The sequence below is a fragment of the Uranotaenia lowii genome, chromosome 2, assembly GCF_029784155.1.
Source record: "Uranotaenia lowii strain MFRU-FL chromosome 2, ASM2978415v1, whole genome shotgun sequence".
In the NCBI taxonomy this organism is placed as follows: Eukaryota; Metazoa; Arthropoda; class Insecta; order Diptera; family Culicidae; genus Uranotaenia; species Uranotaenia lowii.
In genome coordinates, this window is record NC_073692.1 from 144,331,298 (window position 1) to 144,356,570 (window position 25,273).

Genomic DNA, 25,273 nt, shown 5'->3' on the forward strand with positions numbered 1-25,273 from the left:
TCAGGCATCCGAACTTTGGTTTGAATGTACAGCCGTGTGCTTGGCAAGCATCCGAGCAGCACCCGCCTACAGTCCCACCAACAGTGTCAGCAGATTTGGGTAAAGGATTTCCTCATGCTACAGGTCGCATGATTACGCCACAGCAACTGGCGGCGCGTCAAGTTGTCTCTAGAGACCTCCCCAAGTTTTCCGGGGACCCACTCGAGTGGCCCATGTTCTTGAGTGCATTTGAATCGACAACGGCCATGTGTGGCATACAACCAGACGAGAACCTTGCTAGGCTACAGAAAAGTCTTGTTGGTAGCGCTCGCGAAAAGGTCCAGAATATTTTAATGCTGCCGGATGCAATTCCGGAAATTATTGACATCCTACGAGCCGAGTGTGGAAGGCCAGATCAAATTGTATATTGTCTGCTATCCAAGATCCGGAAAACCGTTCAGCCGTCTGTGGCGAAATTGGAGACGCTTGTGGCGTTCGGCAGGGAGGTACGCAACATGGTGACGTACATGCAGTCAGCTAAACTCAACACCCATTTGGACAATCCACTCTTGCTGGCAGAGCTGGTCGCTAAGCTTCCACCCGACTTGCAGCTACAATGGGGTATGAACTTAGCAGCTCTTCCAGAACCATCGCTTGGTGATTTCTGTGCGTTTGTGTCGGCTTATCGAACAGCGGCATGCAAGGTGAAATTGACGTCGGATGTTTGTCTGAATGATAAAGCCACAAAAGGTGTTGTGAGAAAGGAGAAGCCAGTTTATTTGAACGCACATTCCGCCTCCGTGTCCTCAGCGCCTGGACCACCAGCTTCGAAAGTTAATCCGGAGCTAAAGCCGTGCCTGATGTGCAAAAGTACAACGCACAGAGTCCGAACTTGTAAGCAGTTCGAAACGTTGCCGCTCGAAGAGAAGCTGAGTTTCATCAGTGAAATTGGAATGTGTAGGCGTTGCCTGGCGCCGCATGGAAGGTGGCCTTGCCGAAACAAGCAGCCTTGCGGGATCAATGGATGCCCTGAGCCCCACCATAAACTGCTACATCCAGGAAGTTGTTCGACTCTCAAGAGTCAAGGATCGGAATCTTCGGTATCGGTAACTGCCCATCATCAACACCAGCAAGGCACCACTTTCTTCAAAATACTTCCCGTGACTCTTCACGCGAACGGGAAGTCGGTGTCCACATTTGCTTTTCTGGATGACGGATCCGACCTGACGCTGGTCGAAGACGAACTTATCGACGAACTGGGCTTGGTGGGCGAAAGAATTCCGCTTTGCTTGCAGTGGACTAGTAACGTCACGAGAAGTGAGAGTAACTCTCGTAAGGTCGAGATAGGTATCTCAGGTGCATCGAACAATCGCATCCATCAGCTGGCGAACGTAAGAACCGTTGAGAGCTTGGAATTACCGAAGCAGAGCCTGGATTATGAGAGTCTCTCGAAGCAGTTCCCTCATCTGAGTAGACTCCCCATCAGCAGCTACCGGACGGCCGTGCCACGAATTCTTATCGGTGTCGACAATGCCCAGCTCAACTTAGCTTTGAAGAAGAGAGAAAGATCCGGAGGAGAACCTATTGCTGCTAAATTTCGCCTCGGATGGGCAATATTCGGTGGAAGACGAGCACCTGAGACGATAGGTACACACTATTAATTTTTTGGTGTAAATTTAGGTCAAATAGGATGCACAAAACTGAAGCATCACATTTGACATAAATTTACATCATGAAATAAGTGTCGTATAAACTCCGAAGACAGAAACGCTTAAAGACCTAAATTTTGGATAGAATAGACATAAATTTCAACTAATGAAAACAAAAATTTATGTCAAATTAGATTCATTCTTGATGCGGCACACATAAAATTATATTCCCTGTGATGTAATTTTCTGTCATTTTGTATGCACAAAAACGAAGCATCGTTTCTGATGTAAAATTAGGTCGTCTTAAATTTACTCCTTATCCCCTGGATCAGTGAATCAAACCTGCGTTAAAAAATAGAAATATTAGTAGTTGCACAAATTTTTATTGGTCATATATGTACCTTCACAGTTCTTAATCTATGATACTGTTACACAATTTTAATGTTTGAGTCTCTCTGTAAGCATTTTAAATATATAACAATGTTTACAATAATTATTACTTTAATACATGTTGTATAATTTCTTCATGATTTAATGAATTAAATCCTGGTTTTGTTCTAGTGTAAATATGTATTCCAATCGAGGCCCTCAGAATCAGAGGGAGATAAGTGCCTTAATGTTAGTTTCCAGAAAATGTGCTTCCAAGTTGTCAAGGGGCTCTATTTTCCATATGTACATATAATTTTAAATTCTAGCAGTTTTTATTCAATCAAGTGTTAAAATTTAAAAAAAAATCAGAGTTTTGCACTAGATGTAGGTTAAGAAAGAAAAATCGATTGGCAAACATAATTTTGACACTTATCTCCGAATTTAGGCGAAAGCTTTTTTATTCTTGAATTCTCTAAGAGTTTATAATTACTATTTTTGCTGTCTGAAAACATTCTTACTTTAGTGGCTTGTTATAAGGATTGTTAACGTCATGGTTTATAATACTTGCTTAAAAATAAAATCGACAGAAATTTAAATACTATGAAAGTTTTTTAAGAATTTGCTGACCTATGTCAAAACAGTTTTTCTTTGATACTCAATTCTTATTTTTTTTTTTAAATGATACCCTAAATTATACCTTTTTCGCATTTGCTAGGTGGAAATTTTACCTTTTTTCATTTCACCAAGGAAAAAGGTACATATTTCATGTTTGCTTGTTCTATTAATAAATAATATCAAATCATAAATAAAAACACTTGAGATAACAAAACATTGATTTTTAGTAAGTGACACGTCAAATAATCGTGTTTAAAACTATCATAAACTTTCGCCTAAATTATTATTAAATTTTGTTTATTACATTTTAAACTGTAGTAGAATCTGTTTTAATATATAACAAGTTTGGCTTCATAAATCTGTTTTTTTAGTACAAATTCGGGATATCAAACCCTTTTCTACGCTTTTGTGTAAAGATAACTATTGTTAACCATTCATCGACTCAATACACACGTTAGGTATTGGTGTGTTAGGTTGTGTTTGTCATTTCACAGGAATTTTTTTTTTTTCAAACTTAACTCTACTGTTAAAGTGCATTGCCTTACTATTTCATATCATACAAAATATAAAAATCATTCAATTATTCTAAATAAGGCTAGCTTTGAACCTACATTTATGTAAATTAGGAAACAGACGACTTCCACCACTGTTAAATATCGATTCGAATCGAAAAATCGAATTTGATTCAGTCAGTACTATCGCACTCGTTATTCATCTAACTTCGTCGATGGGTCAAATTCAATGGAACTTGAGGTTTTAAACGCTTAGTATTAAAAAGTTAATTCTTTATCTTTTGGAAAAAACGAATGGCTTTCGATGGAGCCTTCGAGAATTACTCTCAACTTAGAACCGCCAAGTCAACCATGGATGCATCAATTCTCGTATGTCATCTCCGGAAGGTGCATCACCACTTCACGTTTCGGTAGCTACGATAATCCGTTTAAAATCGGGCCTTGAGTTTAAATTGTCTGTGAGGGTTTTTGTTGGTTAAAACTATCCAACGAAATCGCTTACCAAGTCAGAGCCAAATTCACTACATGACTCGAGGAAGCCATTCTGTAGGAATAATGAACAAGAAGTTAATATTTGACTTATGTAAATACTATTTTAAAATATAAATTACCTATTTTTCGGTTCCTTATCCTGATTCAATTTCTTTTTACAATTATTTCGTCTCATTCTTTTTGCTGCCGATGCACTACTGCTTGCAGAAATTTAAATTTTGTTGCAGTAGATAAATCTTAGCTTCAACCGGGCGGCTTCAAACGAACATCCTATCGCCAGAGTCTCCGTGTTCCTATACGAATGATGTTAGATAACAGAAATGTATTATTCGCCTTTACTAGAATTTGAATAAAAATTAAAAAAAACCTACCTAATTCCCTTAATTTTTTTAATGATCCATGATTTTTCATACTACTTCATCAAAGCAAGAACGAAACGGCCATATCATTTAAAAGCTCGTTTGATCCGGATGAGCAACATCGGCAAATATAATGCTTTTTCCTTATTCGGCACGTTGGATGACTAGCTTCACTTTTGTCGGAAATGAACCACGTGAATCGAATCTTTTGGACCAACAACATTCGAGATATTTAAAACTGTTTTTCCAAAGCTCCAAATTCTTTCGTACAATTTTTTGTCCGTTCCGAATGCTATGTCAGACAGAATAGATCAGAAAGCAGTTTTCCAGTTTTCCTGCGACGGCCTAAAAATGACACATGTTGAGATTAGTGAAAATGCATCGTCGTTGGCCATATTTCTGCCGAATCCAAACCCTTGTTCTGGTCCAATTTTCAAAACGGAAACATTGGAACGGAATTTAAACTCATTGAATATGCTTACCTGGCTGGCGAATGATAGGTCACTCTGAACACCATACACCCAACCTTCGGGTAGTGTTCATATCACCTCTTGTCTTAATACAACTCCAATTCTCAACCTCCCCGTTGTGCCGGCTGGGGTGCGAGTATATCGGATACCCAATCCCGGTGGATGTTTTGGTCGCATACAAACTGTGATTGGGGGCTCCACACGCGTCTTTTCTCCATGTCAGTGGCGGCGTGCAACAACGTCTTGGTGATGTTCGGGAATCAAAAGAGCGACGTCACGATGGTCCTTGCATGAAAATTGAGTTAGCTGCGGGCCTTGCGAGCCCGTGACGGTAAAAATATTAATCAACGAATAATGGATAGCTTACCTGCCGCCGTCTTTCGAACGAAGCAACCCAAGCATAACAAAAGTAGCTTCGGCCTCTGACCAGGTGAACACCGTTTTTTTCCCTTTTCTTCTCCGGATGTTGGTAAACAAATTCGCAATCCGAATACACTCCAACTATTCGGCTTAAAAAAAACTACACACAGGAGGAAATCATAATGTTCTGGCCGCGGGAATTGAATATTCCAGAGATGATCCAAATCCCCGATGGAACATTGTGATGCATCGCTAAAGTGCTAACAGCTAGGGGCACTTGGAAATATTAATAAATGTATTTATTGATCAAATACCTATAGTAATAAATTAAAAAGTATAGTTTTTACCGTTAATTGTTAATTAGTATATTCTGTTCCCAGTCCCGGTTATAGTTGCGCACCAATGCAAAACTTGTTTCCAAATGAAAATATTTCTTAATCTCATTTAGCGTTTCCGACAAACATCAGTAACTTTTTTTTCTATGTGAATAATACTGTACCTCTTTGGTCAGCTCAATTTAGGTAGACTTCACCTCGCTACGAGGTAAGCTTTACGTTTTTTCGATTTACCTTTTTGCAAGGTAAATTGTACCTTTTTTCATCTCGATTCAGGTAAACTTTACCTCGCTGTGAGGTGAGTTCTAGAGTTTTTTTTGATTAAGTCGTATGAGCCACCTGACGTGTTTCGAGAAAATCACTGTTGAAGTTTCCTAACCTCTTTTTAAATCTACTATTTAAAATATTGCTCGGAATTGTCTTTAGAAATCGGCATGTGATAAGAAAATAGATAAGAATTAGGCTAGTGTATTTTATTCAGGCATACATTTAGTTGTTCTAGTGAACATGTACTTACGACTTTTGGCATTGCATGATTGGCTCTAACGTCGTTTTGCATGCTGTTAAATTTTATCTCTAAACTAAATAACATGTGTCTTAAACATTTCTGTCACTAACTATTTAGCTTCAAGCACTCAAGTTTTAACATTATGTATGGCTCATCTGAATATTGGTTATTACCGGAATGGGTTTTGAAGGAATTCGTCATGTGCCAATCAGCATATAGTATAGAACAAGAAAAAATGACTTACGTTTGAATCCCTGGAGCTTTGTCTAGGACCTCGCGGGTGATATGCTCTCTTTGGAATCTCCGGTTTCTACGAAACGCTTTTAGTTTTGTTAGCAGCATCTGTGGTGGAAAAATGATGAAACTGAAAATCAGTCCAGTCATAAAAGATACGCTTTGAACTTACCTCACAATAAAAAGAAGAAGTTTGTATAATCATACTAACTGGAACAACTCTCACAAACAATTTCTTTTGAAATTTTTAATTTAACATCACTCACCGCTGCATTATCTGAGAAAATGCATAAGGTCGCAAAAACCAACGAACCGCACGCTCATATTTTTTCAACCATTAATGGTTTTTCTTGAACCATTTTTTGAGATTTTCAAAAGAACTGCGATAATTGTTGTTTTTTAACCGTGAAGTATGGTTCAATTTCAAGCATGACGGAAGTTCTGACAAAAAATTTCGAAAATGGTTAAATTTCAACCGTAAAATCAATGAAAAAACAGTAGCCATCTTTGGACGCGCGTTTAACTTGTTTATTTTTTTCCGCTGTGTGTCGAATCGACTGAATATTAGTACATTTTTCCATTCAAAGAGGACGAAACATCTTCCAATTTCCCGTTGTGCTGGACCACAGGCTGTTTCATAGGATCCGGATCAGGAGCTTATAGTAAAAGATTTGCAGGAGCAAACCACAGCTGTATAAACGTTAGCTGTTCGGGAAGTGAATTCCAATAGTGAAGGTTGCCGAAACACCGGGACGAGATACGGAATCGGACACTAACAATTTCCTGTTTTCCTTTTTATTGCAGTAATGAGAAGAGGAGCACTTCCACTTGCCCAGCGAATCTGTCAAATTCTTAAAGCTGCAAGTAGAAACAAAACACTACGGGCTACAGGATCGGGTGCTGCGCGCTCATTGGGAATGAAACACCAGCGCTTAATCCGGAAATGGTGTTCGAAGAGGTTAACAAACGAAATCAAAGCGCAACAATTCCTCTCAGTTGGTGAAAATAGTTTGAGTATCTTTATTGCCAACATCCAACAGTGGAAATGCCGGTTAGGTTAAGAACAATTTTTTTCTTGTATATTTGGATGTTCATATATTCGTAATATATTGTGAAATAAAAGCTTTTAAGAACAACCACGAAATGATTCTTGTCATTTTACATCTATAAAGTTCTTTTTCCGACGAATTTCTGCCAATTTTCACTTATTTCAAACATGTTTGAAAAATAACCATAATCCAAGTTCTCCTCGGAATCTCATTTAATGAGTTTTCACTGAAAACTCATAAAACGACTTAACCCACAAAACTGCCATTATGGTTATTTTTCAAGCATTTATGGTTCAATATGGCCGAGCGTGCGAACAAATTGTTTGCGACCTTTGTTTTGCACGCCAATTTAGTGCAATGCAAAAAGTCGTAAAAACCAAATTGCACTCGAAAATGAGGAAGTCATCATACGTCCTAATTTCAAACCATTTTGAAGAATTTATGCATTGATCAAATAAAATGAAAGTTTTTTCTAAGATAGATTACATGTTTATCAATCGTTTGCAGCCAATAACTCAATTTTGTTTACATTGGTTCATACGACGTAATCAAAACTAACTCTAGAGTTTCACTTCGAAAAGGTAAAAGTTACCTATTTGGCTTCCACGAACGTTCACCTTGCTATCTCGGTAAATTTTACCTTTTTATTATTTTCCGTGTTTCAATTTTCTCCACTCTCTTTTCGCAATAAATGGGATTAGAAGACTGTTCGAAAAAACGAAGCCTCTACTGTACAACAGATAGGTGACATTCAAATTGGACATTGGAAACAAAAGCGGTATAGAAGTAAAAATCACCAAATAAGGCCGACGACCTAGTGAGAGTGATGCGAGGCGAATTGGCAAAACAAATTGACATCTGCTTCGCCGCGTTGAGTATGTCAGGTTTAAGCGATTCACACATTTTCATCAAATGTTGTTCGTCGCATTGATTCGCATTCGCCAGTATGCATCGCATCGCATTCACTATGTCATCGGCCGTAGAGTTACTCAAAAATTGCTTAACGATTTGACACTTTTATCTTTATATGACGCCTGTGACTTAAAATAAAAGTTCTCAGTACGTACAACTTTTACTTCAAAAAATAATATACCTAATTTGATTTAGTAGTGTGTTATTTAATTGTGAGAGATTTAAAGAAAGGATTTCTAAATGGTGTGTTAGAAGCAGTGATGGTAAATTTCGCCCGTCACGCTTGACCCGATTAGTTTTGTTTCATCAAACGACTGGCACTGTTCTCAATTGACGGAGCCTTACTACTCGCATGACGGACAAAGCACGACAAGAATCAACATTTCTCCATCATCGACTGGCGAAGCTCCTACACATGGTCAAAATTTCTACTGAGAGTGACTGGCAAATCTCTTCACACTTCGATCGGCTGCTGACGGCAGGTACAACTAATTGAACGACTTGCTGGCAGAGAGCAACAATAGCAATAAAAAACTGAAAACGAGCTTGCTGGCAGGAGCAACAATAATAAGCCTGTTCAATAGCCAATTGAAATTGGTTTCAATCGATTTCGATCGGTAAATGGTTGTTCACTCAGCCAATGTTTTGGTCAAAACTAATCCAATTGACGTTCAATGAAGCCAATCGAAATCGATCGAAACCAGTCAAAACCGATCACGCTCGGAGGCAGGATTCGTTTCTATCGATTTCTATTACACTAACACACATGCAGTTGTTTACTGTCAAAAACAGCTGGTTCGATGTGCTCAGCTTCTGTTGTGGTCTACAACTTGCACTCAGAATCAAAACAACCCAAAAATAAGATCGCCAGCGCATCAAAACAAAGTTCAGCTGGCTTTCTCGATTTTGGGCTGCTGTCAATACACCAAAATAAAAGTTCGAACCTCGAACTGACCACCCCAAAAAAATTTCCCTTTGTTTTCGGTTAGTTCCGTTTTGGAAGCAAAAAAAATCAGTCAAATTGAAAACAATATCTGGTAAAAAGCTTTGAATGTGATAAAATTTTATCTTATACCATATACTTAATTCATTTCAATTTATTGATTTCCAGAAAACGTTTATTCATCGATCATACCTTCTTCAGGAGCCGTTTCTACCAAAAAAAAAGTTACATCATGCCTGCAGCGAATTTCCGGAAGGAAGAAAAATCAATAGGAAACCGAAAGAAGCGGAGGACGATCTGCAACAACCGCAGCATTAGCCATTCACGGCCTATGGGAGCTTCGGATAGTACTATATGCTAGGGGGTCTCCAGATTGGGAGGACACGTGACGCTCCTTAACGGTACCAAGCGCAGCCGTAGATAGTCAATTCCAGTGAGGAGCCTGGTTTCCCTCCGGGTGCATCCTGCAGGTCAGACCTATTGAGAATTGCTCCCGAATAAATCAGGCTCGGGTTTCCTATATGACTTTCTTTTCGAAAACATTTGCCGAGGTCGATCAATTGTGAAAACATTATTTTTAAAATAAAAAAGGAAATATGAACAAAAATGTTTTCTTCATTAAATTTGTATAATCCCTTTTGATATTTGGTTCATCAAATGAAAAAATCCCAAAAAAATCCCTGCGCATGACATGCCCCAAAATTAAGTTGCAAAAATGACGTTCATTCTCAAATTCGGGAAAACCCCCTCAAACTCATTTTCGTCGGGAGCCAGTTTCATCCGATTTTGCGGCATTCCAACTTGGTTTTGGGTTATACCGGCCTAGAGTATGTGGATGTTAGTCGTGCAGTGCAAGTAAAAGTGGAGTCAACCGGTGCAGCGTCGGTGGTGCTGTTCCGGTGGTGCATAGTGTCAATCGAAGCAGTTGCTGCTGCTGCTTGTGAAAGTCCGTGTTGGTGTGGTCCGTGATCAGTGGTGCAGTGCTGGTAGCATTGATCGGTGTTTCGTCGGTGTTGCTGTGTTGATCGCACCAGTCGATGTGCTTGCCGCAGCAACTGATGATGAAAATTTGGGAATTATTTATGATATACCAAATAAATTTGAAATCGATCTCTTGAATTTTATTGCATAATATCATGATGAAATGCTCAAAATAATAAATATTTTTTCCCACATTCGTCATAGAATGGATTCATATCCGACTCTTTCGTATGGGGTAGGGGTTTTCTTCAAGTCGTATTGGTATGATTTCAAAGCGAAAAAAAAATTTGTTTTAGTAAAATGTTTTATTGAAATCAATAGCTTACAATTATTGGTTTTAGGCATTTTCAAATTTAGTTTTTCAGGTGATATTATTTCTATTGCAAATTATCTTAGCACATATAACAAATTTCATTACTTTTTTTATTTCTTGGATTTAAAAAAAAATTCATTACAATTTCATATGTTTAAACTTATTCATGATTAACACTAACGTAATATGAGGGTCAGTCTACCTCCTCCCCCTAGAGTTTTCTGTTAATAGCAGCATCTTCACTACCACCGCCGGCTGGCATCGGGAAAAGATTCACACACCCAGAAGCTATCAGTTGGGTGACCTTACCTCGAAAGTCATGGCCATAAGGAAGCTTCGATTAAAATAAATTGTAATGACATTCATTTTCCGTCAGAATTTGTCGGATGTTTTCGATGATGCTTTGAGTCTACTTCAAATTCCGACTGTAAATGGGCTCGTCTTCATCTTTGGCAGGATTGTTCGCCTGATTCATCCTTCATTTGGGCATCGTCAATCACTTCCAGCTTAGTTTCGGGGTATCAGCGGAGCAAACTTCGGGCGACAGCAACGGCTAGAACTGATAAAAATTACAATTTATTTTATCCCGTGAACAAAGTTGAATTTAAAAAAATGAAACCCTCTTACCGATTTGATTTCTATTAACTATTCAATCCAGGCATCTGACAAAACTTTCCTACAGGTGCAACTGATTGAAGCTGTCTAACTGAAGCAATCTCTGAGTTTCTACAACATGCTGGCCGCTTGATGGAGTGTCTCACTTTTGCATGGTCCGTCTGATCCTGGATGTTCCCTCTCGAAAATTGGCCTCTGAAGAAAGATGATTCCGCTAGGCTCAAATCTTGGCATGCCGAATGCTCTGATTCAGATCTACCAGCAATGAGGCGGAAATTATATCCAAATTATTCTAGTCCGTAGCACTGATGTCGACATTGTTCTGGCAGATGGTGGCCAACGTTTACAGTCCGCAAATTTTTTCCTCATTGCTATAAATAAAGTGGTAAAAATGTTGGATACACAATATTAGTGTTTATGAAATGATATTCCGAACTTTTGAAAACAAACTTATTTATTAAATCCCGAATGCTTGAAGGGCGCAGCCGAATAAAAAATGAAAACAAACTAAGCGCATTAGTATTAGTGCCTGGCTGTTCATTCAGCAGCCTGATAGAAATCGATCGAAGTCAATTGGAAAAACAGCTGATCAACTGTCAATCCATTTCAATTGATTTCGATTGAGTTTTGTTGAACACACCTAATAATAAATGCTTTTCTTGATCCTCTTCGGTCGTCTTCGGCTTGCTGGCAGGAGCAACAATAATAATAAATGCGTTTCTTTTTCGTCATCGGTCGCTTGAATGCGATTGCTTGACTAGGTTATTATTTTAGCTTCAAATGAATGGGGAATGAATGACTGGCAAACGAAGTGACTGGTCGTTAAGGAACAGTCAATTGACTTTGACGGACCAAGAGGCTTCACAGTCACAGCTTCACGCCTCATGACGTTGATATTTGCCAAGCCTGGTTAGAAGTATTAAGCAACAATAGCCTTTAATAGAAAAACATAAATAAGCAATAATGTGACGTGGTTATACGTGATGCTTGCGAGTCTGATTTTGAAGAGCGTAGAAATTCGACCTTGAGGCGAATACCATTTTCACAACTTTCACTTTACTGGGATTGGGCCTGCTAAAAAGAATAAAGCCTGCTCTTTACTCTTACACAGATTCCCATAAGAATGACAGTTAATCGGAGTGAAATTGGAGTGAAGGCTATTTCTCTCTCTGTTTAACACCCGAGAAATCGTATACCGGGACCGCGAGCGCGCCCATCGCCCACTCTTTGCTTCCACACTATTTTCCATATTGTAAGAGCAAGTTCACTGGTTGAGATGGAGTTGGAAATTTCGATGGTTTACATCATATCACAACACATTTGCCGTCCACCGGTGTTGGGAAAATCTGATATTCGAACAGTTTCGCGCTGCAAAATTTATATCGTATAACACTTTTTGGCTGATGGTGATAGAAAATCATGATATTTTACATCACCGAGCAAAGTGATGGAGGCGGCGTTGCAAAGCAATATTCGGGAATAAAGCGGTATAGTGCTGCCACCTTCCATATGTTCAAATACTCGATAGTGCAAAAAATTAAAATATTATCAAATTTTGAACTTCTACACTGTAGAGAATATTGAAAATAAAACATCTGAACCGTAATATGTATGTCAAGATTTATGGTCCACCCCATATCATTCGAATGCGTGATTCTCTCTCGTTATAGAATAGTGCATGTATGTTCAATATTCACAATTAAATACTAATGTGTTCGTGTGTTTGGTTAGGAAGTCGAGAGATGTAATTATAACAGTTTTTGAAGAGTGAGAAAATATACGGCGAAGAGAGAGATTGAGAGAGTTAGTTATGCCGATTGAAATCAGGCTTCAGTTCGTTAAGAGATGTTAATAAGTATAGTTGATTCGCGTTTCATTTTCTGAGAAGAAAAAAACGATCGGTTACGACAATGGTAGGATAATGAAAATAAAACATCTGAACCGTAATATGTATGTCAAGATTTATGGTCCACCCCATATCATTCGAATGCGTGATTCTCTCTCGTTATAGAATAGTGCATGTATGTTCAATATTCACAATTAAATACTAATGTGTTCGTGTGTTTGGTTAGGAAGTCGAGAGATGTAATTATAACAGTTTTTGAAGAGTGAGAAAATATACGGCGAAGAGAGAGATTGAGAGAGTTAGTTATGCCGATTGAAATCAGGCTTCAGTTCGTTAAGAGATGTTAATAAGTATAGTTGATTCGCGTTTCATTTTCTGAGAAGAAAAAAACGATCGGTTACGACAATGGCGTGGTCGCGTCTCCCAAATAGTTTCAACCGGCTATTGATTACCGTTTCGTTCAAGTGTAAGCGTTTTTTATGTTGAAAAAATTGTAGAAAGTGATAGTTTGTCGTTTATGTGATTGGTTGGTGTTCGATATGTAAGTACGAAAGGAAAAATAAAATATTGTTTAATGTGAAAATGGCGGATAAAGAATTGCATTCCAATACATCCTTGAGATTTCCTTTGATTTTTTTTTCTCCTGATACTTGGAAGTCCATTGCTCAGTGTTGATGCCAGAGATGATTTCTTCGGTGGTTGAATGAAAAAAGAGAAGTTTTTTCATCTTTTAAAAGAATATCAAAGTTGTTTGAAATTAAGCAAAACCTGTTTCTTTGGAGTAAAACTATATTGTGGTCTTGAGATGCAATGAAATGAGTAGGTTTGAGTTTTCATGGTTACAAAACTTTGAGTTCAAATGTCAGCAATTTGTATCGCGACATTTCAATATAAGATAAACAGTTAGCTTTCAAAATCCAATTTGGAAGCATGTTTTTAAAAAAGAATAATTGAATGAAATGGATGAAATGAAACAAATCAGAATCATGTAAACCACAGTTCAGGCGAGTTTAACTGAATTCAAAATTTTAACAAATGCTTGAAAGTTGAAATGAAACGAAGTAAAAAAAGATGATGACATTTTGGTGGGACAGGCCCTTGAGTATGGCAGTCCAGGTGGCATTTTGGCGAGACAAACCCCTGAGTGGGGCAGTCCAGGTGACATTTCGGTGGGACAGACCCCTGAGTGGGGCAGTCCAGATGGTATTTTGGTGGGACAGACCCCTGAGTGGGGCAGTCCAGGTGACATTTTGGCGAGACAAACCCCAGAGTGGGGCAGACCAGATGATATTTTGGTGGGACAGACCTCTGAGTGGGGCAGTCCAGGTGACATTTTGGTGGGACAGACCCCTGAGTGGGGCAGTCCAGATGGTATTTTGGTGGGACAGACCTCTGAGTGGGGCAGTCCAGGTGACATTTTGGTGGGACAGACCCCTGAGTGGGGCAGTCCAGATGGTATTTTGGTGGGACAGACCTCTGAGTGGGGCAGTCCAGGTGACATTTTGGCGAGACAAACCCCTGAGTGGGGCAGTCCAGGTGACATTTTGGTGGGACAGACCCCTGAGTGGGGCAGTCCAGGTGACATTTCGGTAGGACAGACCTCTGTGTGGGGCAGTCCAGATGGTATTTTGGTGGGACAGACCTCTGAGTGGGGCAGTCCAGGTGACATTTTGGCGAGACAAACCCCTGAGTGGGGCAGTCCAGATGACATTTTGGTGGGACAGACCCCTGAGTGGGGCAGTCCAGATAACATTTTGGTGAGACAGACCCCTGAGTGGGGTAGTCCAGGTGACATTTTGGTGGGATAGACCCCTGAGAAAGGGCAGTCCAGGTGACATTTTGGTGGGACAGACCCCTGAGTGGGGCAGTCCTGGTGACATTTCGGTAGGACAAACCTCTGTGTTGGGCAGTCCAGATGGTATTTTGGTGGGACAGACCTCTGAGTGGGGCAGTCCAGGTGATATTTTGGCGAGACAAACTCCTGAGTGGGGCAGTCCAGGTGACATTTTGGTGGGACAGACTCCTGAGTGGGGCAGTCCAGGTGACATTTTGGTGTGACAGACCCCTGAGTGGGGCAGTCCAGGTGACATTTCGGTAGGACAAATCTCTGTGTGGGGCAGTCCAGATGGTATTTTGGTGGGACAGACCTCTGAGTGGGGCAGTCCAGGTGACATTTTGGCGAGACAAACCCCTGAGTGGGGCAGTCCAGGTGATATTTTGAGTGGGGCAGTCCAGGTGACATTTTGATGGGACAGACCCCTGAGTGGGGTAGTCCAGGTGACATTTTGGTGGGACAGACCCCTGAGTGGGGTAGTCCAGGTGACATTTTGGTGGGATAGACCCCTGAGTGGGGCAGTCCAGGTGACATTTTGGTGGGACAGACCCCTGATTGGGGCAGTCCAGGTGACATTTTGGTAGGAAGACCCCTGAGTGGGGCAGTCCAGGTGACATTTTGGTGGGACAGACCCCTGAGTAGGGCAGTTCAGGTGACATTTTAGTGGGACAGACCCCTGAGTTGGGCAGTCCAGATGATAATTTGGCGAGACAAAGCCCTGAGTGCGGCAGTCCAGGTGAAATTTTGGTGGGACAGACCCCTGAGTGGGGCAGTCCAGATGATATTTTGGCGAGACAAAGCCCTGTGTGGGGCAGTCCAGATGATATTTTGGTGGGACAGACCTCTGAGTGGGGCAGTCCAGGTGATATTTCGGTGGGACAGACCCCTGAGTTGGGCAGTCCAGGTGACATTTTGGTGGGACAGACCCCTGAGTGGGGCAGTCCAGATGATATTTTGGCGAGACAAAGCCCTGAGTGGGGCAGTCCAGGTGAAATTTTGGTGGGACAGACCCCTGAGTGGGGCAGTCCAGGTGACATTTTGATGCGACAGAATCCTAGTGGGGCAATCCAGATGATATTTTGGCGAGACAAAGCCCTGAGTGGGTCAGTCCAGGTGACATTTTGGTGGGACAGACCCCTGAGTGGGGCAGTCCAGGTGACATTTTGGTGGGACAGACCCCTGAGTGGGGCAGTCCAGATGATATTTTTGCGAAACAAAGGCCTGAGTGCGGCAGTCCTGGTGACATTTTGGTGGGACAGACCCCTGAGTGGGGCAGTCCAGATGATAATTTGGCGAGACAAAGCCCTGAGTGGGGTAGTCCAGGTGACATTTTGGTGGGACAGACTCCTGAATGGAGCAGTCCAGATGACATTTTGGTGAGACAGACCCCTGAGTGTGGCAGTATAAGTGACATTTTGGCGAGACAAACCCCCTTCTAGAGAGAGTTCTAGACCAAAAACGATTACGAATAAAGGGAGATTGCACAAGTGGATATTGAAATCAAGATTTTCCTTGAAGAATGGAAAATTGGATATAAGACTGGTAATTGGAGAAAGCAAAAACGTTTACGAATAAAGGGAGAGTGCACAAGTGGATATTTAAGAATAATTGATTTGGCGAATGTAAAATAGTGTTTAACAGATAGGAATGAACGGAATATGGTGAAATTTGACCCAGGAAAAAAAAAAGCCACAGCTGTTGAATTTGTAGGAAAGACTTTTTTTTCGATCTTGTGTTTTTAAGTGTATAATCGCTTAAAGTATGATGAATAGAAAAATTGAAAGGGAAAGATACAAAAAAAATAATTTTCAAAAAAAAAGAAAAAAAATCGATTTTTGAAAAATTTAAACGGCTAATGGTAGAAGTATAATATGGCTAATGGTAGAAGTAAATATAAATAATTATAAAAGGAGAAGCTAAAATAAAGATTTAAATAGTATAACATAAAAGAAAACTAGAACTAAAAAGTAGATTGAAAAAAGGGATTGTAGAATAAGAGTGAAAAGTGAAAATGAAAAAAAGAATGAAGAATGAAAGGGAATTGAGAAATGAAAAAAAATTCAATTAGAAAAAGTTAACAAAAACTCCAAAAAAGAAGATACAAAAATAAAACCTAAAAATTAAAGAAAGAACAATAAAGAGAGAGTAAGAAGAGAAAATTCAGAACAAAAAAATCTAAGATAAATGACGACGGTTTGATAAGAACTAGACAGCAGTTTGTAAAAAGAGATAATTGAGTTAGAGTAAGAAACGAAAATAGAATAAAAAAAAAGAAAGTGGAAAATAGAGAGAGGCAGCACAGTGTCGAAAGGGAGAAACTGCTATGCGCTTAAACGAGAATGAAGGAAAACATGCAGTTTAAAAAGGAAATACATGAAGATACAAAAAAAAAAAGAGAAATAGAAATATGACCCTAAAAAGAAAAAAAATTGAATGCTTCAAGAAAAATGAAGGTTCTTTGAAAGCGGCATAAACACGAATAAAATTGAAAGTTAATTGATATCAGACATATCGCTTGTGGCTGGTTTGATTTTATAGTTTTCATAATCGAGCGAGGGTTGAAAGTGGAGATGATTCCGTAAACAAATAAGGGTCAACTTGAGGTGATAGATAGAGAATAGCAGATGAATAATGAGGAAGGGAGTGAGAGAAATAATTTAATAATTAATTTAAAGAGGGAGAAAAGAAAGGAAATAGTATAAGCGATTGAGAAAAAGGGAGTCAAATGTAAAAATTAAATAAATATTAAGTGGAAATAATTTAAAAAAAATTGGATTCCGTCAAATGGTGATTTAAAGACAGAGTATGGCAAAAGAGCAGGAAGTTTACAAACAGGGAAAGAAGTTGAATAGAGAAAAGTTTTGAAAAAAAAGGTTGAAAACTAGAAAATAAGTTGGAATCAAATGCAGGAAGACGAAAAATAAATGGATTCCGTTAAATGGTGTTTTAAAGACAGAGTATGGATAGAGAGCAAGAAGAATAAAAAAAGGAGTAAGAAGTGAATATCGCGAAAAATTTATTTATAAAAAGGAAAGGTAGGCTGAGAACTAGAAAATAGAGTTAGAATTAAAAGCAGGAGAACAAAAAAAGAATACACGGAGTTGAGAGTAAAAAATGATAAAGACAAGGGAAAACGATAGTGAAAATGGAAGTTTTTATAATAGGAGGTTGAGAATGGAAAATTGAATAAAAGACCAGTAGTTGAAGAAAGCAAAAACTATTACGAATAAAGGGAGAGTGCACAAGTGGATATTGAAAATCGGGATTTTCCTTGAAGAATGGAAAATTGGATATAAGACTGGTAATTGGAGAAAGTAAAAACGATAACGAATAAAGGGAGAGTGAACAAGTAGATATTGAATAGGGATAGATAGGGATTTCCCTTAAAGAATAATTGAGTTGACGGATGTACAATAGTGTTTTACAGAAAGGAATAAACGGAATTTGATGGAATTTGGCCTAGGGAATAGAAAGTCACAGCTGTTGAATTTTAGCAAAGACTTTTTTTTTCGATCTTAAGTTTTTAAGTGTTAAATCGCTTAAAGTATGATGAAAAAAAATTGAAAAGGTTAGATATGAAAAAAAAAATCAGAACAACAAAATCTAAGATAAATGACGAAGGATTGATAGGAACTAGAAAGCAGTTTATATAAAGCAGTAATAGAATTAGAGTAAGGAGTGAAAATAAAAAAAAAATAAGAAAAAAAAGTAGAGAGGTAGGATGAAAACTAGAGAAAAGCTAAGGAAGTTTGAGGATTAGTGTGAAAAATGAAAGTGTGTTTAATAGGAATGGAGAATAAAAAAATTGAATACAAGAGTGGTAATTGAAAAAAAAAACAAAATACCGAGATAAAGTAGGGATAAAGCACAAATGGATGATGCAGATCTTGTTTTTCTTAAAAAGGTCATTTGCTTGACGAATTTAAAATGTTTTCTGCAAAAGGGAATGAACGGAATTTAAAATAGAAACTTAAGTTGAGACAAAAATTAGGATTTTGAAATAGATTATGAAAAAAGAAGCATAACAAAAAAAAATAGGAAGAGTGGGTGTGTCAATATCAACAATTCAATTAACGTAACAAAATTATTTGTTGAAACTCGGCTCAGGGAATAGAAAGATACAGTTTTTTTTTTAATTTGGAGGTCCGATTTCAAACTTGAGTTTTGAAGACAGCTTAAAAGTGCAGTACCATGACATAACAGGGACAAACCCCTGAGCGGTTCAGTGAAATGAACAAATCGGTGTTTGAAATTTTAAATGGAAAATGAATGACGAGAGTAGAAATAATTAAAAATGGAGAAGATGTAATAGAAAAGTAATTTAAAAAAAAATTCAATATCACAAAAATGAAAAAAAGTGAAAATTAAAAGTAAAAAGAATATAAAAATGATAATGATAAAAAAAAACCTGTATGGAAAGAACGAAAATTGGAGACTTAAAAACACAAGTGCAGTAGAAAACGGAGAATGCCAAACGAATATATTTATTATAGAAGATTGGTTGAGAGGGAAAAGTAAGCTGTAAATGGAGATAAAATGAATCACGAGTAAAGGGAGAATGAGAAAATGGAAAATTGAAATCATATTTTTAAAGCACGATAATTTATTAAAAAAATTACAAAAACGGCGCAGAAAACGCAAATTGACAAACATAAGAGAATAGCAACTTAAGTTGAGAAAAAATTGAATGACAAACACAAGTAAACAAAGGGATAATGTTGCAAGCAAAAAAAAAATGGAAAAGGAAGATTGGAAAGGGCAAATAGATATTTTTGAACCGATAAAAGGAGGATGGCAAATGGATGATAAGAAACGGGAATATGACTAACAGAAGTTATTGAAAAAGAGAGAAAGGAAAATAGAGTAAAGAATTTTATGGGAAGGGAATTTAGAAACGTAAAAATAAACTTAAAAAAAGTTGAAAAATTAAGAAAAAAATGAGAACAAAAGAATGGAGATATAAAGAGAGTATCAAAAATTGAAGATAGAAAAATAAAGAGGAAGTAAGATGTAAAAATCAAGAAAAACAAAATATTAGATAAATGATGAAGCAACGATGAGAACAAGCAATCAGTAAACAATTAAATGTTCGAAAAAAGAAGTTTAATAAGATATAAAAGTATAGTAGGCATAATAAGTGAAATAAAAACATGAAGAGTACATGGTAAAAAAAATATTCATTCAAAAAAAATATATAGAAAAGCGTCTAATATAAACAGTCAAGATTCTAGTATCATGTTTTTGAAATCAAGAGTCAAGACACAAACAATACATAAGTGAAAAAAAATAATTAAAATGTTAAGTGTTTACTGTAACAGAAAGGAGTATGGATTAAAGTGGAAAGGGTAAAGAGCAAGCATAAAGGAAAGATGAAAATTGCCAGAAGCTAGCAAAAAATGGTAGATGTGTCAAGAGTGAAGAAATCAGAAACAAAAGTTTAAGTGTATGAAGAAAAAAAAAATATAAAGAAGGTAAGGCTATAACCAGTCATGAATAAAGAGTACAAAGTGAAGATCGGAAAGATTGACGTCATGATTAAAATTAAAGGGTTAAGTTAAAAGAAAAATACAGAGTACAAAAACGATGTTGAGAGCCAGAAGCAAAGAGCTCAGAAGTATGGTTAAGTTTATGGAGAAAAGTGTATGCGTTAAAGAGTGAAAAGTCAAAGTTAAAGAAGAATAAAATTTAAAAAAAATAAAGAGTACAAATTAGAAAATGAAGAGACATATTAAAAAAAAAGGTCATGCATTAATTAAAAAAAAAAACAAAATTGAGGGCAAAAGTAAAAGATAATGAATTAAAAGGCGAAAAAGAATACAGAGCAAATATATTGAAGAGCCATAAGTGAAGGGTAAAGTAAGTATTCGTTTAACGTACATATATCATGAAAGATGAACATAAGGAAAACATTGAAGGATTAAGCTAGCGAAAAAAAGATCGATAAGATAAAGTCAAAAAAAAAAATCATGCAAAGAAATGAACAAGTAACTTAAAGCTCTAAAGGATGTTTTTTTTCAAGAAATTTTCATGCAGATCTATTTCATACGTTATTTCAATTCATTAAGGACCACTATGGGTATTTTTCTTTTAAAAAAATGATTAAATCGTTTAATACTCGAATCATACAGTAGAGGTGGAGGCGAATGTAGAGAATATTGGTAGGATAATGAAAATAAAACATCTGAACCGTAATATGTATGTCAAGATTTATGGTCCACCCCATATCATTCGAATGCGTGATTCTCTCTCGTTATAGAATAGTGCATGTATGTTCAATATTCACAATTAAATACTAATGTGTTCGTGTGTTTGGTTAGGAAGTCGAGAGATGTAATTATAACAGTTTTTGAAGAGTGAGAAAATATACGGCGAAGAGAGAGATTGAGAGAGTTAGTTATGCCGATTGAAATCAGGCTTCAGTTCGTTAAGAGATGTTAATAAGTATAGTTGATTCGCGTTTCATTTTCTGAGAAGAAAAAAACGATCGGTTACGACATACACCATATGTTATTGTCTTGCTTAAAAAATTAACTATATTGGTTAATTTGATATGGCATTTAAAAAACCAAAAAAACTTCTCTAAACTTACGACCAAATTTTCTTACGACATTCCGAATTGCATTCGGCATCGTTTTCGCGTTGACAACCTAGGCCGCAGAGGTGCCAGAAGTAAATATAATCAGTTTATTTATTTTGGCTCGGTTTTCGCGGTTTTCGGAAGTAAAAGTGATTTGGGTTTTTCATTAGTTAAAAAAATCCGTCGGAATATCCGGTACGGTATTTAGTGACTTCAGATCGCCGTTGTTAATTGCTCCACCATTGTAAGGAAGCGGAGCCCCGCTGTTGATTCGACAAGTGCCACAAACGCAGCCATCGCATCGAGAGGCATATTCAGTTTCTATTCAAATTGCCGGTCCCCCGGCAAAACCCGGACAGTGCATCCTATTCCGAGGAGGAATTGTCGGGCTGATATGAGATATTTGTATCAGGTAGGTGAAAGTAAAATTTTTTTAAAAGCCAGTTTATGTAATTTTGTCAATAACATTAGTAAATTATTTGAAAATCAAAAAGCCCTATTTGCAAATTTCAGATTGTGTTGCCAGAACTCGCATAATACTTATTGAATGCTGATCATTTTCGAGCATAATTCAGGCCATGGAGGCAAACCCCCAAAATTTGTGCTGGGAGCTGGGTCTATAAACGAACTTCTCCGGTCAATCTTCAGCAAGCTCCTTGCGCCTGGAAAACATCATTTGTGGATCGGGTGGATTCCGCTGATTCAACTGATCTGAGGCCTCGGTTCAAATACAAACGGGAAATATGTTGATATCGGAACATTCAACAGATCAATAATTAGAAAAATAAAAAAAAGCAACCATCCAATGTAAGCTTGTTTAAAAAGTTATCAAATAAAAAGACTTAAAAATGTAAGTAAATACCCTTGAATCCGAAAAGTTCTTTCAGAACATCACTTCCATGTGTGAGCTGCACTCCGGTACGTTTGCAAAAAACGTACACACAACGTTGGAAGAACGTTACTTCAAATTATTATTAAAAAATTACCGTTCATGTTTAGCTACAAGTTACGTTTGTACGTTCATACATACTAAAATTCATTTTTTTATATTGTCATTATTACAATGTCAATAATTAAATAAACGGTCAATTCAAAAAAAAAAATATTCTGTAAAAATACTAAAAAGCAAATGCACTTGGCATCGCTGGTTGTTTTCGATTTTATTCCTTCGTTTTCTATCACACCGGTGGACGGCCAACATTTTTGGTCTATTTTTCACGATAGAAAAATTCCCATCTGTGCTACAGACGTCAAAATTTCTACCACTTTCTCCCAACACCATTGGACTTGCTCTAATGTGTACTATGGACAGAGGTGCCAGGTCGTTTTGTCAAAAATCAGGACACCGCGAAGAAAAAATCAGGATTTTTCAGGACACCACAAAATTGGTGACAACAATATGCAGATCTGCTTAGGCTGCATAACTAAAGGCGAAATATAGGTGCTGAAGACGCCTCGAATTATGCAACTGAAGCGAGAATAACCTTGGCTGGCCTGCAGTTAATATCGAAAAACCTCATTTAAATGTCATTTGAATCAAAGAATCTCATTGGTTTAACTGGTTAAACTATTTTATTAAAGATTTGTTTGATGTTCTCATCATTTAACAATAAATTTAGTTATAATTAGGATATTTTTTTGAAAATCAGGACAAATCAGGACATTTTAAGAGCCATTTTCCAAAAATCAGGACAATTCAAGCGTTTTTGAAAAATCAGGACGGTGTCTCGAAAATCAGGACAAATCCTGATAAATCAGGACACCTGACACCCCTGACTATGGACGGTGCTTTGAATAACTGATGCAAAAGCTGTTGAGCTAATTAGTTGTAAACATTTCGCTTTTAATTTTTTTTAAATTGTTTTGTATATGTAGTGTTTGGTTATTTTTACAAAAATTTAAAAGGAATACTGAAAATGGAAGAAAATAAAAATCTGCAGTCGGAACGAGGCAGAATTTAAACTTCATGTAGGTACAAAAAAATCCCATTTAATATTTTCCAATATGTATTCTATGCTTACAGGTTTGCAGGTGAAAATATTGTCAATTCAGCTGTAATCCGAAGTTTATGCGCTGGTGACTGCCAACCAGCGACGATAAAAAATGTATCACCTCGACAATCGATAATCCTTTCTTTTGTTTGGTTCCGACCGTTCCGGCACTTGAAAGATGTTTGAGCGAAAATATAATATAGAGCAGGTATCCTACATCCAAACAATTTAATTTTTCAACATTGGGATAAACCAAGTATAAATAACTGAAATTTCTAAGACCAATGTATGGTTAAAAATTGAATGTTCTGCTTAATTCAATGGACTGTCATGCTCGAAGTGTTTTATAACCTGATACCATTGGCTTAGATTTTTTGAAGACTTAATCTTATGAACAATTTGGTGATTCGTAGAGTTTTAACAAATTGAGTATTCTATGGTATGCCACTATAAAACCTTATAAATTACTTATCAATGAAAATATTTTGCACACCCAGCTCTCTAAAACAAGATCATATATTCAAAATTGAGTCATCGCTTACCTTAATGGACAATACAACAATCGTCGAGTAACATTGCTTTATCTTGTTTAATCATTGAATGAGCTGCCCTACGTCACCATGTCCGTAGAAATTGAACATTTGTTCTATTTGTTCCAAAGTTGATATGGCTGTAAATTTGTGAAAGAAGCTTTACTTTTAATTACAAATGTTTACCTTATAATACTCACCTTGCTTCAGGATCACTCAGATTATTTTTCATTAATTTTTATACACAAGGTAACGTTCACAAATCTTTATAAACTCGTGCATTGGAAAGTTTGGCCATAAATTACTTTAATTTCGTTGTTAGATGAATAATTCCACATCCACATTTACCGGGTGTTAAAACTTCGTTTCTTGTAATGCATTTGTATCAGACACAGATATATGTAAGTCAATATCACTGCACAAACTGCATACGATTATGAACAACAAATCAATCTACCACTAGCGCCATAATGGAAAACGCTTTGACTGAACTCATTAACACTGATAGACATAATTTTATGTTTTTCGTCACACAGCTTTAAATTCAAGATTTGAACTTTAGATGAACAATGATGTAAAATTCGATTCGTATTACTTCAAGTTTCAGTTTATATCCTGAGATTTGAAATCATCCATGTATGTGTGTATTTTATATTCGGAAAGACGTAAAATTAGATTTTTCCTTGAATAGATCAAAAGAAAAATAGGTGCTTAAGCGTTTCTGTCCAGTCTAATTTTCATAATTTTTTGGTGTGTAGTGCTTTCGTTCATGTCTGCGAGAGATCCAATAACCGCGAGCTCCATGAACCGGTCCAGCAGTATCTTGAATTCGAAAACCTGGCGATATCCGGATTGAATCCACCCGAATCCGACGAAGATCGACGGGCCAGAAGATTGCTCGAAAAGACGACAGTTCATATACCATCCGGAAAGTTCCAAACTGGATTGCTTTGGAAAAGCGATGAGCCGGTTTTTCCGAACAAATTTACCAAGGCAGTACGTCGACGCGGTTGTTTTGAAAAGCGCTTGCTGAAAGATCCCGAACTGAAAACTAATATTGACAAACAAATGAACGATTGTCTACACAAGAGGTACGTTCACAAAGCAACGTCAGACGAGCTCCGCAACAGTGACGACGGAAAGATTTGGCACCTGCCAATCAGCGCAGTGCGACATCCGAGCAAGTTAACAAAGGTGCGTGTATTCTGGGATGCTGCGGCTACGTATGGAGGAATCTTTCTGAGCTCCCAGCTTTTGAAAGGTCCGGATTTGGTGAAGCCCCTTCTATCTGTCCTCTGCCAATTCCGACAGAAACAGTATGCCATCGCTGGGGACATAAGGGAGATGTTCCAGTTGATTATTCGTCCGGCAGATAGAAACGCACAACGATATTTGTATCAGGAGAATTCAGAAGCTGCTCTCGACGTGTACATGGACGTCGCAACGTTCGGGGCAATGTGCTCCTCGTGTTCAGCACAGTTTGCTAAGAATGGAAACGCCCAGGAACATAAAGATCGTTATCCGGAAGCTGCTGAAACAATTGTTGACAACACAAATGTTGACGTTTTCTTTGCGAGCTGTGCCATTGAAGAGGCAACGAAACTGGCTTTGGAAGTGAGTCTGGTCAACCGATCAGCTGGTTTTGAGATACCTCGTTGGCAGTCGCACTCCAAACACGTTCTGAAACGGGTTGGGGTGACTACTGGAGATAATTTTGTAGTCAACATGGAAAATTGCTCGCGGTGTGGTGGTCTACCCAACAGAATTGCTAACCTGCATCATCTTGTGCACCGCTTTAAG

The 25,273-nt window shown here is 37.8% G+C and overlaps 1 long non-coding RNA gene across 3 annotated transcripts; it reads right to left on the minus strand.

The window, feature by feature from the left end:
• Window positions 1-1,991: 1,991 nt before the first annotated feature.
• Window positions 1,992-24,857, minus strand: LOC129743601 (uncharacterized). Of its 3 annotated transcripts, none has more exons than XR_008736625.1 (7): window positions 23,674-24,857; window positions 23,486-23,613; window positions 10,708-11,066; window positions 4,813-10,639; window positions 3,988-4,730; window positions 3,736-3,909; window positions 1,992-3,668 (listed from the first exon to the last, which is right to left on the minus strand). It is a non-coding gene; the product is annotated as an uncharacterized LOC129743601 (long non-coding RNA). The 3 variants fall into 3 exon arrangements; XR_008736624.1 differs by having other exon boundaries at window positions 3,988-4,320; window positions 4,458-10,639; window positions 23,674-24,856; XR_008736623.1 differs by having other exon boundaries at window positions 3,988-10,639; window positions 23,674-24,856.
• Window positions 24,858-25,273: the final 416 nt, after the last annotated feature.